Source organism: Haliaeetus albicilla, chromosome 15, assembly GCF_947461875.1.
Source record: "Haliaeetus albicilla chromosome 15, bHalAlb1.1, whole genome shotgun sequence".
NCBI lineage: Eukaryota > Metazoa > Chordata > Aves > Accipitriformes > Accipitridae > Haliaeetus > Haliaeetus albicilla.
The window spans coordinates 22,233,115-22,251,373 of record NC_091497.1 but is presented as its reverse complement, the minus strand read 5'-3'; positions in this window follow the sequence as shown (position 1 = coordinate 22,251,373).

Sequence of the window (18,259 nt, the reverse complement as noted above, 5' to 3'; positions counted from 1 at the left end):
AAGTCTTCTCCAAACTTTCTTCTTTTCAAAATGGAGTAAAAAATGCAGCCATAAGTTATAGCAGAAAGTGTCTTACCTTCTAGTTCAAGGTACTGAAATTGGAGAGTTTGTTTTATTTTTTATTACAATTTCATTCAGTTAAGGTCTGTAGAAAATTCTTAGCTTGAAAGTTGTTTGCTCTCTGTTCAGCAAACCATCTGACACTAACTAACTGGAATCTATAACATTGATTCACTGTAATCCATTGCCCTTTTAGTGTCAGCTTCTGAAAAGATGGGTCTTCAGTTTGGCTTTAAGACAACTTGATCACCGATTTAGGTTCATAGAACCAAAAATTTTCCATATGCATATTTCATGTGTGCTTATTTCAGGTGCTTACAGCATAAATGGATTTGCAGTTCTGAGATATATCTCTTTGTTCATGCAACTGGCAGGATCCATTTTTTCAATACAAATTTTGCACACAGAAATAAAAACCAAATTAAAATTTCTTTGTAAATAAGATCCAAGATTCTCCAATAATAACAACATATTTTTGCTTCAAACATCTGTGAGCATCAGTTATTGCAAACCTGTTGTCAGGTTTCCCAGTTTTCAATTAACTTTACCATACAAGTTTTAATTAACTACATCATATGGTTTTATGCTTTCATTCATGTTGCATTGTTTGTGCAACAAATTATCATGGGCAGGATGGAACAAGGATTTAATAACTTTGTGTTAAGAAAACTCTAAAAAATAAAACATTTTCCCTCTCCATCTTTGGAGATTTCATTTATCAACGGGAAATATCAGTTTACATGGCAAAATCTCAGATAATGTCAAAAAAATGCCGAGACAAATCTAAGATGACATTAAGTGGTTTTGAATATATTCTTAACTCTTGTGACAAGAAAGTGCTGTCAATTTTGTTACTTAAAATTTATGGACTCAATTCCACAGAATATATAAATTTGAGCAGCACAGTCCTTAGGTACAAACTGGGAAAAGTCACTCCCATGGCCCCTAAAGAAACTGCTTGTTGTGAGCAATATGCTGAACACATATGATTGGGGTCTGATGCTTTCGCTGTCTGCAGCTGCACAGTTTGTAGCAGTTATCACTGCATCTAGAAGAAAGGTGACTGAAAGGGGAGAACAAATGAACAAAAGAGAAATATCCTGAAATGAAAAAGTTATTATTACTCACAAATATCATAATGCTCATTGCTCAGCTGTTGCTGGTTAAGGTAGAATTCTTCCCCTCAAAATAAGACAGCATCCCTTCCTTCATTCGTGAGGTTATTTTCAAAGAAGGATAAATTGATTGTCTGATTGGCTTATTTTTTTCTCCACACCCTGTCAGCAAAAGAAATGATCAATAAATAATATTGAAACCCCTTAGCACGTTATAGTGATATTGAATATGGACATAATCAGATTTTACTTGCCTGTGGATAGCCTAGTTAAATCTACGTACTTCAAGACAAAGGGAATGCTTCTATTAACACACATGCAGAACATATAGCACATATATGTACATATATATGCACACATAGTACATATAGATATCTTCATATATACAAAAAGACAGAGAGACTTTAAAATGAGAAATTCCAGAAAAATATTTCAGGAGCAGCCTGCTGATGAACTGCTGTGTATTTGCAAAACTGTTGGCACACCTACTTACTTAGTGTGAACATTAAGAGTGAATCAAATGTTACTACACCCACCAATCTCTCAGGTGCAACAGTACACAAAAATACTTACACATACATGCATTCATTATCATGTAAAAATAATTGATTTTTGCCAAGAAATAAAGGTATACTATGTTTTCTGCAGTTTTTTAAAATGAGCTTTTAAAAAAAGATTTTCTTCACGTTTGAACAATTAATCTTAAATACCCCATGAAAGAATCAAATACAGATAAATATACTCAAAAACTATTCAGGGCTGACTACTGCAAATATTAATGTATTCTTAAAAAATGTATATTTACTGTAAAATCCAAATATTTTTTTAAAGTTGTCTGGGCCATTTTCCCTTTCTAAGGCATTAATATTAAAAAAAGGTGAATAAATCATCTGTAGATGGTTTAAGTCTGTAATAAAGGCACCCTTATACATTAGTAACATACGGTGTGTGTTAATACAATGTTAATACAATTCCTACATTACTGGGGACAGATTCATGTATATTTAGCAGTGTAAGGAGCCAGTCAGCATCTAATAGGTTAGACAGAAGTATATCTGCTGGGGGCCTGAATTTGTAGGAGCTGCAGCCAGGACTGTATAGATGCACTAATGTCAGTGAACCGTGTTTATCATGATAGAATAAAAAGAACAGGAAGAAAGGTATGTTTGGCAATTTACTTGAGAACAGTGGAATCTTTACAGCATTCAACATATTGCAGATTACATTTTAAGTTTACCAGAAGTGTGTTGTGACACTTCTACTACCTCGCTATTTTTATTGTTCAGCTTTTGTGTCCTTACAGCGCCATGATTTATTATCTGCTACTAGTTGTTCTGCAAAGTAATTCTCAATCCATTTAATTTCCTTCATTAGCCCTTCCCCTTGTTTCTCTCCTTCACCCTTAATCTCCCTCACTAACCTTTCCTTTTAATTTTCTCTTCCTCTTTTCCTACAATAAACATTGTATCCAAAATGTGTCCTCTACAGTTTTAAGAGCAAAATCCCCAGGCAATCACCTTTCCATTCTTCAATAAAACTCCACTTGCAAAGAGTGTAACTATCTCAGCGTGTTATTAGTCAGTGTTGAGAAAAAGAAATGCTGCAGTGCTAAATGGAGTCATTAAAATGCCTAGTGACAACAATGAGTGCTTGAGGAAGCTGGAGTTTGCTATTTGCTAGTCTAATAGCTATGTTAGGACCATCTTTCTTTTGTGGAGAAGATAAAAAAAAAAAATCTGTATTTGCCTATTTTCATTCTCCACCATTGCACTGCTTGTGCCCTGATTTTATTCTCCTTCTGCAGCTTCATACCCACTGCTGAAAAACTGTGAAGTCTGGTTCACATTCCCTTTAAGTCAACGGGAGTTCAATGAACTGTGTGTATCAGGCTCTTAGAGAAGGAAGTGGTTCTCCACCAAGTAAAGTGCTCTTTGTCTCAATGAGTGTTGAGTGCATCAAGCCTATGTCTGCTTGCCCAGTGCCCTTGTTACAAAGAGATACCTTAGGTGGTTCTAAATAGGCTAGTCTGGGTACCAACAGAAGAATAAATGTGTTAGCACAGCACTCAACACAGGCTTAATCGAACCTGATGAGAAGTAGGATATTTTATCTTGAGGCACATAGGGTGCTTGTTTCAGCTGCACTGCTTCCAGTGATTTTGTCAGCTCTTTCAGAGCTGTGTCCTGTATTATGGTACCCCGCTGCACCACGTAAAAACTTGCTAGTCACGAAATTAACAGCACTCTCATTGGATTCCAAGTGGTATGTCAGTTCTGATGGAATATTTTACAGTCTTCTACTGAAAATGATGGTTTTGGGTTTGATTTTGGTTTTTGAGGGGATGGTGGTCCATATGTAAACAACATATGCAGTGCATTACTCTTTTGGGGGAGTTTAAAATCTAAGAAACAGCTCAATGGACATATGGGCCTTCTGCCTGTTTCCTCCCAATGATATAAAGTTTAGAGAGATTAAAGGAATTACAGATTAAGCTTCATCCCCATGTCTTCAAACAATTCCCTGAAAGTTGTTTGTTAAGCAGAAGCATCAATCAGGTACATGAAATAGGGAATGCGTATGTAGGGGAAGAAGATGGAATAAAAAAAAAAAAATAATAGTTGAGTATTTTTTTAACAAAACCCTCTCATTTATGTACTGAAATCAACATAGAGCATATGTTTGTGCAAGCCTAAGAATTAAAAAAAAAAAAAAAGTCAAAATTCAGGTCACCGAATGTCCCAATTGCTAGTTTCAACCTCATGTCCATGTCTCTCACTGGACACTCATTTTAACCTTCCTGTCACACCATTTAGTCCAATTTACACTGTACTAACTGACAGAATAAATTATGCAATATAACCTTAAGCAAGGAATTGTTAAGAGAGTTGGTATGTGCTGTCATTAAGCATCTGCTATTAGGACTGCTACTATAGGTTGAGCTAGAATCTCCAGACCGGACAAAAAGAAGTGGCTGGTAATAGTTCCATCTGTCATGAAATTAGGAGAAAATTTGCCACATTAAAGGAATCACATGAATAGCAAAAATATATTTATTTATTCATCTCTGAAGCCTTAGAGAGTAAATAGGACTGTAGATGTAACTCCCTTTGATGAACGATGATCATCAAAGTTAAATTGTTGATCTTGTGCTTATTGGATTCTAACCTCAGATTGTACATACAGCACCATTGTAAAGTTTAAATGTCATCTCTTCTAGCTTGTGTTCTGCAGCATGTAACTGAAGGAGGTTTTTTTGCATAACGACCTCTCTTTCTGCTGAGTAATGCAGGTTTTCTTTGGTAGTTTTACTAAAATTATTCTTTTTTTTTTTTTAGGGAAATGGCATGCAGAGCACTGACACATTTATCCTTTGTACTTTTTTAAAACATTGATATTTAAATGCTTAACTTGGTTTAGATGTCATATAAGTGCCAAACTAGTCCCTCTCAATAGCCTTTTCTACCCATAGATCAAAGACTCTGAAACTCAGAAGAGAAACCACAAGGTCTATGTCACTCAAGAATCAAATCACACAATTTTTCAGCATTTTTTTTCAGCAGGGTGAGATTGTTTAGTACATAGGATTTCTTTTATTATTATTTTCTTTTTAAGCATAGTCAGTGTTGACAGTCATGGACACTTGAGCTGAAACTCACCTACATTAACTTTAGACACCTACAGTTAGATGTGCACAAGTCAGAGTTAAACAGCTTAGTCCTCTGTCAGTCAGATGAACTGCCCCCCTTGAAAGTGCCTATTCATCTGCATTGACTATAAAGCATAGAGATAAATTCTACCTCTGCAGTCAGTGATCAGTCCTGAGCATGATCCATACAAAGTAGCCATTGACAAATCTATTTTCCTTGTGGCTATCTCTTGCCTGTGGAGGTCACCTCAGCCCTTTATGTTGCATACAGAAGGAATAACAGTAACATCTTCAAAAAGGAGATAAAGCTGAATCCTTTTGAGTACAGCCTTCGAATTGCACATATAAGAAGTCAATAAGAATACAAAGAATTAATAATTTCATTTGAATTCCCTGCCTTTTTCAACTGCACTTGGTCTTTCATTCACCTGTTTTCCTACTCAACATTTTACACTGTGGATAATTCACTAGGATGTACTCTTGGAAGTTTTTTTAAAATTATCTTACTGTAATGCATTAAAAAAAAAAATAATCCAGTACTGAACTTTCTATTTGTATTTTTACTTTCATAGCTTATTCCATCTGTTCTTATGAAAATAAAAAATATTGACTATCGTGGTTTAACCCCAGCTGGCAACCAAGCACCATGCAGCTGCTTGCTCACTCCCCCTCTGCCGTAGTGGGATGGGGCAGAGAATGAGGGAAAAAAACCCCCACCAAACCAGACTTGTGGGTTGAGACAAATACAGTTTAATAGGACAGAAAAGGAAGGGAAAATGCTACTACTACTACTACTAGTGATAGAATATACAGAACAAGTGATGCACAATACAATTGCTCACCACCCACTTACCAATCCCCAGCCAATCCCTGAGCCACAGTGCCCCATGGCCAACTCCACCCATTTTATATACTGGGCATGACAAAATATGGCATGGAATACCCCCTTGGCTTCTTTGGGTCAGCTGTCCTGGCTGTGTCCCCTCCCAGCTTCTTGTGCACTCCCAGCCTCTGCTGGCAGGGCAGTGTGAGAAGCTGAAGTCTTTGACTTAGCATAAACACTGCTTAGCAACAACTAAAACATCAGTGTGTTATCAACATTATTGTCATCCTAAATCCAAAACACAGCACTATACCAGGTACTAAGAAGAAAATTAACTTTATTCCAGCAGAAACCAGGACATTGACATATGAGGAATATTCATGACTTGCCTGTGCCTGCCAAAATTATGATGGTCAGTCATCACAAGCTGTCATTCTCTGACCTGATACAAATATGTTAAGAAAACTCTGAAGGATAGACTTAGCCTGAAGCAAAAGGAATCAGTTGTGTTTTTACTGTAAATAAGTCCCCTCCCTCCTTGTTTTCCTTCACCTATATCCTCAGTGATGTATAATCCAAGGAAAAAAAAAATAATTCCTATTTTCAAAATCCCAAGCTGAGTTACTATGTGTTATGAACACTGAACTTAACATTTTCAAGAACTATCTCTGTATTGTGCAGAATATTGAACATGCATGTAAAACATTTTCAGATATGGATCCTTAATCCATGGAAAAAAGCCAATAGAAGAAAAAATCCCCAAACACAAGACCCAACAAACATCTGTCACTGTTACTTTCAGTTAAAATAAATTAATACACCAAGACATGTATATTGTAAATGAAAAAAAAAAAATCTAAAGGAAAATGAGTAAAGCACACTAAAAGAAATTTTCAAGTGATATTGCATATCAGAGAATCATGGGTTGGCTGAGGTTGGCAGGGACCTCTGGAGGTCATATGGTCCAACCACTCCCCCACTGAAGAAGGGCCACCTAGAACTGGTTGCCCAGGACCATGTCCAGGTGGCTTGTGAATACCTCCAAGGGTGGAGACTCCTCAACCTCTCTGGGCAACCTGTGCCAGGGCTCAGTTGCCCTCACAGTGAAAAAGTGTCTCCTGATGTTCAGATTGAACCTCCTGTGTTTCAGTTTGTGCCCATTGCCTCTGGTCCCTGTCACTGGGCACCACTGAAAAGAGCCTGGCTCCCTCCTCTTTGCACCCTTCCTTCAGGTATTTATGTACATTGATAAGATTCCCCCCGAGCCTTCTCTTCTCTACGCTGAACAGTCCCAGTAATCTCAGCCTTTCCTCACATGAGAGGTGATCTATTCCTTTAATTATCTTTGTGGCCCTTTGGTGGACTCTCTGCAGTATGTCTCTCTTGTACTGATGAGCCCAGAACTGGACACAGTACTCCAGTGTGGCCTCACCAATGTTGAGTAAAGGAGAAGGATCACCTCTTGTTGGCGATAACTTCTTGGTGAGCATGAGATTCAGCAGAGCACCTCTCCTCATTGGCTCCTCTGTCACTTGGAGAAGGAAGTCACGAATGCACTCCAGGAACCTCCTGTATTGCTTATGTCCTGCTGTGTTGTCCTGCAGATATCAGGATGGTGGAAGTCCCTCATGAGTCCCAGGGCCTGTGAATGTGAGGCTGCTCCTATCTGTCTGTAGAGGGCCTGATCCACTTGTTCTTTCTGGTCAGGTAGCTTACAGCAGACACCCACTGTAATCTCAGCTTTACTTGTCTTCTCCTTAATCATAACAGATAAGCTCTCAGTTGGCTCCTCATCCATCCCCAGGCAGAGCTCCATGCACTCCAGGTGCAACTGAGCAACTCCCCCTACTCATCTTTCCAACCTGTCCTTCCCAAAAAGCCTTCTTCCCTCCATTGCAGCTCTCCAGTCACGGAAACCATCCCACCACGTCTCCATGATCCCAACAAACTTGTAGCCCTGCAACTGCACACTGATCTCTAACTCATCATGTTTATTCCCTATACTGCATACATTAGTGTAAGTTGATCTTAGCTTGTAAGACAGTAGCTGATTCAGTATTAACATATTTAATAAGAATTGTTTGACACCAGCACCTTATGATAAGCAAATATAAAGTTGATATTACCTCTTCAGAAAGCAAACAAACAACACCCTCTCTCCAAATCTGTGTTGGGATCTAACCAATGAATCTCTATGATGTAGTAATGATGATATATGGAAAACAGAAACACTGCCACTGAATTGAGCTAGCACAGATGAAATGCATTGATTTTGAAGGATTTATGTATGTCCTTGTTTCGGCTGGGATAGAGTTAATTTTCTTCCTAGTAGCTGGTACAGCAAGTTTTGGATTTAGTGTAAGAATAATGTTGATAACACACTGATGTTTTAGTTGTTGCTAAATAGCGCTTATCCTAAGTTAAGGATTTTTCAGTTTCCCGTGTTCTGACAACAAGCAGGGGTACAAGAAGCTGGGAGGGAGCATGGCCAGGACAGCTGACCCAAACTAGCCAAAGGGATATCCCATACCTTAGGACATCACCCTCAGTATATAAACTGGGGGGAGTTGGCCAGGAGGGGCGGATGGCTGCTCAGGCATCGGTCAGCGCGTGGTGAGCAATTGCATTGAGCATCACCTGTTTTTTGTTGGGTCTAATTTCTCTCTTTTTGTTATATTCCCTTTCATTACTACTATTATTATTATTAATAAATTTGTATTGTTGTTATTATTTTTTTATTTTAGTTATTAAACTGTTCCTATCTCAAACCACAAGTTTTACTTTTTCTCCTGATTCTCCTCCCCATCCCACTGGGAGGGGGGAAGAGTGAGCAAGCTGCTGTGTGGTGCTTAGTTGCTGGCTGGTGTTAAACCACAACAATGTATCACTTAAATTCCATGCATAAGCTTAACTGTCACATGGATTACTGTGCAGGGATCTTCCAGATGGTGGCAAATTTCATTGAATATGTACACATACCTGGCAAACATAAAGCCAAAATTTTGACATATTTTTCTATATTTTTTTTTAAGTCTGGCAATGCAGCTTAGCTTTGCTCCCTTCATTGTTAGATAAGGAAATATTAAATCTTGCTTTTAACAGGGAAGTGTAACCTTCCTTAAAAGCAAATTCCAGATGAGTGTATTTCAGTTATATTCTCTGATATTCCTATTGGCCAATTTACTCCAAAGAGGAAATTGATACAGCTGTGTTTCTTTCTCTTCTTGTCCTAAACTAAACTTCATGACAGTGCAACATGCATTGGACTGGAAATGAATTTTCTTCTCCAGTCTTTCAGCAGGATGAACTAGCCTTTGCATATGTTCTTTCAATTATGTCAAGATAAGCATTTTGTTAATTCCAGGGTTATTTAATAAGCATTCAATTGACATTTCACAGTAACAGACTCTATGTAACAGACAAGTAGTGGCAAATTTCATAAACAGCCATTTTTGGTTTGTGGGGTTTTTTAATGCTCCATTTACTATTAGAAACTTTGGAGTGCATTTATTAGAAATAGAGTTCACATTAATAAACACAGAATCTAATTTGCTCAATTTTATGATCTAGTTCTAAATAAATTGCAGGCATGCCCTATAAAGAAAAACAGAATTTGAAGATACTAATGCCAAATCAAGATGTGCTAAAGAGTGCATCTACAGCTTAAAAAGTAATCAAGCACTAAGTGGAGGAATATATATAGTTTAAAAAGATTTTTTCTAATTATTTGACTATATCTCCCCCCACTTTGATAGTAGTAAATGTGTTTTATCTTGTCATAAGTCACAGTTTAGCACTTAGATTGGTCATCACTGCATAAGAAAGTAGATTAAACTGTAAAATCTCACTATATAATTGGCAGGGTTTCTATGAAGATGTTGTGTTAAGGAACTAATAAAAGAAAAAAAACAGAGTTGCGCATAAAGGGTGTGTGCTTCTAGTATAAAAGAGATGGCATGCATCATCTGTTGTCATCCCCAGAAAGTTATAGCACATGTTTAGTTGCCTGGAGACTTATTACATTGACCAAACAATCTAGAAAGACTAGAGAGGTTTTGTTGGGAGCATCAGTCAATTTTAGACCACCAGCAGTGGATATTTGTACACATAATAAAGTTTTAATGCCAAATATGACTGTCTTTGAAAGCTACAAACAAGCTCATCCACTCAGGAACACAATTTTAAATGACCAGATGAAGACCTCAGGTACAGAAAATGCATTTAAAGTTATCTACATTTGTACACAGGTGATATTATTTTCATAAAGGAGAATTTTAATTGAAATTAAAAATCCTGATACACTGCTTAATTTGCAACTGATTACCAAAATTGTACTGAAAATATGGAATTTTCACATAGAAATTTCAATTCTGAGATAAAACTAGCAGGAGGTGACCTCTCATTTATTTAGTATTAGTAGTTCAATCACACAATTGCATGAAAAGCACTGTTGAGCTTGAGAGGAATCAGGGCTACCACAGCCACAACTAGTTGTTTTGAGCAGGGTACACTCTATGCAATCTAGCTAATTGAGGTGTTTAATTTACATCTAAATTTTAGGCACTTAGTAAATCCTCCTAAAGTAAATGACTGCAGTCAGAGTGGGGCCTTGAAGCAGTCTAGAAAAATATTTTGTTTCTATAAATTTAAATACATATTGATTGATCCTAGTGAATGTTGGCAATAACAAAGCTGAATTTTGGAAGGAAATTTTCAAGTTTGTAGTTATAAACCAGTGTGTATTGTTTGGGGGTTGGAAGGAAACTTTACTAACATGCATAAGAGAAGAAATTTTATAATAAGGCATAAGTTTGTCCACTGTGTTCTAAAGTATCCAGCACTGAATCATTTCAGAATGAAGATTCTGGATTTTATTAGACTACCTGAAAAACTTCATGTCTTCACTTTTTCATGAAAAATGTTAGCCTTCCTACTGTTAAAAACAGGTAAATGTTTTCCAGTATTTTTTTTCAAGTATCACATTCATTCTGCCTCATTGAAAGATCACATGAATTTTTCATAGAACTCTTAAAATAAATGGGCTCATTTGATAATACAGTTCTAAAAACATAGTTGACTCTGGATAGCTGTGTATCCAGGTTTTAATGGTATAGGCTATTAAAAATATTATGATGATGAATAACTTGGTTTGGTGGGTGTTGGTTTGGGGTTTTTTTACATGCTTATTTTTCAGCTTAGCAAAACTGGGGTATTTGATTCAAAACGCTCCTGACAGGTAACAATTACCAAAAATCATCCCCTCCATAATAATCATCCATATTTCTCCTATAATGTTCCCCAGTGAAAGTAAAATAGCTTATCTTTCAGAAGAGACAATAGGAAGAGCACACCATGGTAAACTATCTCACATTTACACGGGGGTAAAAGAATGCATCTGAGCATTCATCCCAGTTTAAATAGTAACTTAAAGTTTACATTAAAGACCTGAGTTATAGAGAAGTTGGAGGACATTCAGTTCTCACTCAGTGTCAAAGTTAACCTATTATTGTAGCACTTCACTGCAGTGAATTTTTAATTTTCATTTAAATTCATGAAGATAAAAACAATAGCTCAAATTCTATCCCTTTTGTTTGGCTTAATTAAAAAAGCAAATTAAAAAAACAGTACAAATGTTGTTTTATACATACCATGTATTTTTGGTGATGCTGCTGCTTCTAATATTTGCAGTAGTGTGTTGCATACAAGTCATTTAGACAGAAGATAGGTAGCGTTTTAAGAAGGGGTTAGTGGTTTACTGAAATATTTCTTTGAAATAGTAAACTAATAAAAATGTATTAATGCAACTGCACTTCTAGATGAAGGACTAAACATTTTTACTTCTTTTTAATCAGCAGACATAATTTCCTCAGAACAAGGGTCAAATTTGTGCTAAAACCTAAAGACTTTCTTCTCTTTTTTCTATTCATGATCAAAGGCTTTTTTATTCTCATTGTTGCCACTACTAGTAATATTGAACAATTTCAAAGACAGTTCATCTACCCTGTCCATATTACCGCTACTACGAAAGAAACTATATTTGGGGAGAACTCATAACTTTTAGTTAGATTAACCAAACTAGTAAAAAACAGTAAACACTGACCAAGTCATTTCCCAAAAGATTATAAAGAAATCACACATATAATTTCTAACATATTTTTAAAAGTAACCCAATTTAAATCCTAGACTTAAACCTTCTAGAAGATTTCTTTTATTTTAGCATTCACATGTAAACTACAAAGAATTTTAAACACCTACTTCACAGTTACTTTGCAGATTTGTTTACAGATTAATTGGCAGCTTCTTACTGTACACCTTGTGTATTTGTTCTATAATCTTTTCCACTAACACTTCAGTTTGATGCATGTCTTTTGAGTCAGTTATAAAGATGGGTTGTGAAGTGAAAACTTCTACAAGGTCTCTCAGAATGAACACAAATGGACCTTTTTTACCTGCTGTGACACCATTTTCTCTCTTATTATTTTACCATGGTTGCGTACCTTGACCTCCCACTTACAAATCCAAGCTGAAAACAGTGTTTATTACATTTGCTCAAAAATGCAGCAGAAGAACAGAACAAAGCTGCTTTGGGTTTGTGTGGCGGGGTTTCGGTACCAGGGGAGGGTCCGCAGGGCCGGCTTCTGCTGGAAGCTGCTGGAAGCTTCCCGGGCTGGGAGCCGGACCCGCCTCTGGGAGAACAGATTCCAGAGGGGAAACCTGCCGGGAGTCGGGGGATCGGGATGGGAGAGGAACCCCTGTGCAGATCCCGAGGGCAGGGAGGAAGGAGGGGATGCCCCCGCAGCCCGTGGGGAGACCAGGCGGCAGGCTATGTCCCCCCAGCCCGCGGAGGGGAGCGGGGGAGCAGATGCCCACCTGCAGCCCGGGGAGAGAGGAGCCCACGCCGGAGCAGGGGCTGGAGGCCCCACAAGATGGCGGCCGCTCCCTGGGGAAGCCCGCGCTGGGCCGGGACTGAAGGACCGCGGCCTGCGGGAGGGACCCGCGCCGGGGCAGTTTGTGAGGAACTGCAGCCCGCGGGAGGGACTCACGCTGGAGCAGTTCGTGGAGGACGGTCTCCCGCGGCGGAGCAGGGGAGGAGCGCGGAGTCCTCCTCCCCCTGAGGAGGAAGGAGCGGCAGAGACAAGGTGTGACGGGCTGACCCCAACCCCCATCCCCCTGCGCCACCAGGGGAGGAGGGAGAGGGAACCGGGAGTGGAGGTGAGCCTGGGAAGGAGGGAGGGGATGTGGGGATTTATCCTTGTTTTGATTTGATTGGTAGCAAATTGATTTAGTTTCTTCCCCAGGTTGAACCTGCCTTTTGCCCATGACCATAATAAGTGAGTGATCCTTCCCTGTCCTTGTCTCAACCCAAAGAAGCTTTTTGTTATATTTTCTCCTCATTATCCCACCGGGGTGGGGAGTGAGTGAATGGTTTCATGGTGCTTTGCTGCCAGCTGGGCTTAAACCAAAACAGAAGCCTACCTTATTTAGAGCACTACAAAAATTTCAGATGTTTAGCTTTGGATTAATCAAAAGGAGAAACTTAGTGTGCCTAAAACCATCTTGGTTTTGGGGGAGGTTTGTGTTTTGTTGGTAATTTTTTATTAAATATAAGTAACCATTTTTTAAAACCTACAGAATGAGAACTACTGCATCTAAATTAGTAACTTCTTTTTATTGATTCTAAAAAGCATTTAGATGCTTCCAAATGACTGATCTAGCCACTCATGATTTTGCCTGCCTCCCTTTCTTTCACTAAGATAAACACCAAACAAAGTGTAATGGTGGGTAGAGTGTAGACCCATAGCATAACAGGGCAAATTCATTGAGGAAATTGTCGTGGTTTAACCCCAGCCAGCAACTAAGCACCACGCAGCTGCTCGCTCACTCCCCCCCCATCCAGTGGGATGGGGGAGAAAATCAGGAAAAGAAGTAAAACTCCTGGGTTGAGATAAGAACGATTTAATAGAACAGAAAAGAAGAAACTAGTAATGATAATGATAACACTAATGAAATGACAACAGTAGTAGTAAAAGGATTGAAATGTACAAATGATGCGCAGGGCAATTGCTCACCACCCGCCGACCGACACCCCGCCAGTCCCCGAGCGGCGATTCCCTGCCCCCCCCTTCCCAGTTCCTAAACTAGATGGGACGTCCCATGGTATGGAATACACCGTTGGCCAGTTTGGGTCAGGTGCCCTGGCTGGGCATGAGAAGCTGAAAAATCCTTGACTATATTCTAAACACTACTGAGCAACAACTGAAAACATCAGTGTTAACATTCTTCACATACTGAACTCAAAACATAGCACTGTACCAGCTACTAGGAAGACAGTTAACTATATCCCAGCTGAAACCAGGACAGAAATCAGCATTGCAATGAACATATCATGAATATTCTCACCTAGATTTCTCTACCTTCTTATTCTCACAAGTTCGTCCCCTCCATGAGTTACAATTCAGTTCAGAAAACTTTCTTACCTTTTTTTTTGTGTTTTTTTGTTTCCTTTATAGTTATCAAAACATTTCTTCTTAATGTATTCTAAAAAACTGCTGAACAATATGTATTCTACTAGGTGTGTCTTCCAATTATCCATTTTAAATAGTTAATATATCCTTTCTGACCTAAACTTATGCTCTGGTGTCTCTCATTACACATCTCATTCATCTGTACCTCATTTTTGTAATTTGTAGTAGATTTCCATTGTGTTAGAAGCCCTGATATTTTCCCCTTATACACCTACCTTTCAGCAGATTTAGATGTATTTACTTTCCAGTCCACAGAGCAATTATTTGCAACCACATACAATAACTCTTCCTTTTTCCATTGTTGGTTCATCCTGAGCAATAAAAAAAAAATTAAAAAATTACTATTCCAATCATGTGAGCTGTAGCACCAAATCCGTTGTTTCATTCCAGTCATAATGAACTAATATCACCTTCAAATCTTCCTGTTCATTCAGTATATTTCCAGGAAAAAGACACAGACTTCCAAGATATTTGGGAAATCTGCCTGTTATTCTCTTTTCTCTTTTAAACAATTTATTATGAATATCCCTGTACTCCATAGGTTCAGATGACTTCAGACTTTGTTGTAGCTTATGCTTGTCTGAGGATTTTTGTTAATATTCTAGGGTTTTTTTTAAAGATTCCACTATTTGGAAGTGGGGTCTGTTCTTGCTCATGTTATAAGAAAGCCAAAGTGTTTCAGGCTGAAAGAGGAAAAGGTCTCGGTACCAGCCAGCTAGGCTAATATTTCATGGCTTGTGTGCATCTGTTCTTCTCTGAGAACAACGCTCAGCTGGGTAGTTTAAACACAGCTCAGGTTCCAAATTTATTAATCTTTGGTCCCAGATTTGTATAGTAACTTTTGATTCATTCAAGGCAATATCTGGGGATGTCCCCTCACACTTAGTGAGGCCTAGAAACCGGGATTATCCATTTTCTGGACAACTGCTCTAACAACTGGACTATTGTAGGAAAAATATGTGTCATCAGCACTGTTCTCAATATTTTTTGCATTTTTGATCACATAGAGTTTTGTATGGAGTTTGCTGGGATTCAGGTGTGTTCCCTTAACCTTGTTCACAAAAGAGCAGTAAGAGAGAAAATTATTCTTTTTCCTAAAACAGGCCCTTCTCAACACTCCTGGGTACCTGAAAGTAAATACTCAGGGAAATCTGAGTCTAAGCCTAAACAAGGGAGTGAGGGGAAATGTATTTATGTCCCTGGAAAGTAAGCATTAAATTCTTTTATGAGCTTTGTGGATTTTGAGTGCCTAAGTCCCAGCTTATGCAGAATGTAGACAGACTGATTACTGCTGTTAAATTACCAAGTGCCAGAGAATATTTCCAGTCACAGGAACTCATCTGTGTTTACTAAAAACTTGTTGGAATGGTCCTTTGCATAGCCTTCACTCATGCCAGCTATCAATGTCTGGGTTTGGTTTGGAAAATGGCTGTTTCCATTTTCTTTTCCCAGTAGGTAATTTATTGGGTCATGCAGCCTTTGAAGGTAAAAGATTTAACAGTATGAAAGTGGTCTGTTCCATGCCAGTTGGCCTCTGCACAGAGAACAGACCTTGGCATATTTAGTTTGCTAATACAGACAAGTAGCCACTGCATTCAGTGTTTTTTTTTAAAACTTGATGGAGAAAAGAGGAGCTTTCAAAGCAGTGCCACATAGAAGCTGCTAACAGTGCCTATCCAAAGAGTTTTGAAATATGGAAATTAAAAGTTGTTTGTTTGTTTGTTTTAATGAATAATGTTTCTTTTACTATTGTTCTTGGTTTGTGTATTATTTTCCTTTAAAAGAGTGGCTGGGACAGGAGAAAACATCTAGAGAAATTGCTTCTTCCTTGGCAAACAAGTAGGCATCCACTAGGAGAGATGTTCCAGAGCCTGGAGGGTGGAAACTACATAAAATACAATGATTAGAAAGTGTGAAAGGGGCTCCAGGGAGTCTGGAGTAGCAGCAGAGCACAGAGGCTGAAAGAGAGTAACAGGAGTAAGAAAGTCCAACTATCATGGGGATGGAAAGAGAGGGTAAGGGAGGACCAGAGTTTTTCTCTTGGCAGTTTTCCACAAACTAGAAACAACAGAGTATACTGAAGCCTGAAAGTATGACCCACCTTGCAAGGACACATTAGGCAGAGAAAATTATAAATTATTCAGTTACATTTTTTTTCTGATCTAGTCTCCTCAAGCTTTCTCTGCTTAAAAATGTCTTGTGTTTTTTTAGTATGCATGCTCATAAAATCTGCCTTCCTTTTTTTTAGCGGGTTGGTTTTTTTGTTTTTTTTTTTAGTTTTAGTTTAAATGCCTTTTGGTATTTTTTGAGAAACGCACTATAAAAGAGCTAGTCAGATCCAGCCAAAACTCTTGCTTATTCAGGGTCTTGTTATTTATTGATTTATAGATCGGTGTAAATTGGGGGTGGGAAGGAATTCAAGGTGGTGATCTAATCTACCCCCTAACCAAAGGTAACATCAGTTACATCTAACCATTTCTGAAAGATATTTTTGTAAATTACCATTAAAAAGTGTAATCCATGCATATCTCACAACTTTCCTGAAATTGTAATTTCTTAACTGCCTTTAAAATATTTTTTATAAGTCTCTTTCAGTGTATTTTAACCCTGTAACTTCTCAGTCTATTCACAGAAGACAAAAAAGATACCTTTTTCCTTTTCACTTTACCCTTGTTTTTGTTTGTTTGAAGGTATTTTTTGCTTATCTTTAGCCTTCCCATATCTATTAAGAAACCTTGTTTTTTCTCCAGATTAGTAGAATAGAAGAGAATAGAATAGTTCAACTGGAAGGGACCTGCAATGATCATGTCCAACTGGCTGACCACTGCACCACTGACCAAAAGGTAAAGCGTATTATTAAAGGCATTGTCCAAATGCCTCTTAAACACTGAGGTGTTTAAGCAAGTCCTGCTTGTTAGATCTTTATGATCATTGCTGTTACTCTTTTTGAAAGTTTTTTCAGCTGTTCCACATGCCAGAAATGAACATAGTATTCTATCACCAATTTATAAATTACATTCTTCTGTTTTCACACACGTGCGCACACAGCCATATATATACATATACATCTGTGCTCACTTATACAAATTCTCCCTAGAATTTTAGAAATTTAAGGTTATTTCAGGGTTTTGTTTGTTTGTTTGTTGGGTGGTTGGGGGTTTTGGGGGTGGTTGGGATTTTTCAGTTTAGAAAGGTGGTGCTGTTAATTGACCAAATTAATCCAGAGACTGAACTTTTATGAAAACAATAGATATTCAAGACTCATGATAAAATTGAGGGAATGGACAGTGTTTAATATACAAAATCAATCCTGTACCAGTAATAGAAATGGTACGTTAGCACAATACCTAATTTTAAGTAAGAAAGTTGCAGTATTTTCTCTATGATGAAGTTAGAAGAAGAATCTGGAAATGTAATCAGTAAGAGGCCTTAGACATACTGTAAAATAATACTTCTGTACTAAAGAATCCTCTTTCAAATGTTCATGACACCACCACAGTCCCATGACACCAGTCCATATAACAACAAAACCAGTAAACTCTTCAAGTCCACTTGACTCATGGACTTCTCTTCCACTTCTAGAAGTGACTCGTCACTTCTATTCCAACATACTTCTAGGTACACACTGGTATTCTAGTACACGCTTTCCAAAGGAAGATAATTTCAAGTGTTGATGGCATAATGCTGGAGTAAAATGTACAGTACCAAAATAAACAAGAAAAAAGTTTCTGAAACTAAAATACTATATTCTTCAATGGAATTTTAACTCCTCTAGTCCTTTGTAATCTATTTACAGACTTAATAAAGATAACCAGTGAGTCATGGGGTGCAATACTAAATTCAATACTGTTTTATGTTGATCAATATTATAATTTATTTAATGCAATTAAACTTCTTTTGTGATTTTTGTCTACTGCACAATGTTCTTTTAAGTTGACTTGCTATTCATTTAATTATTGCAGGGAGATAGGCATTCAAATTAAATTAAATCCAAATACTTTGACACATGGTGGGCATTTAGCAGCTGCTAATGTGAAACACTAAATTGAACTGAATCTAAACAAGAGTTTTAGAAACCCTCGTCAAATGA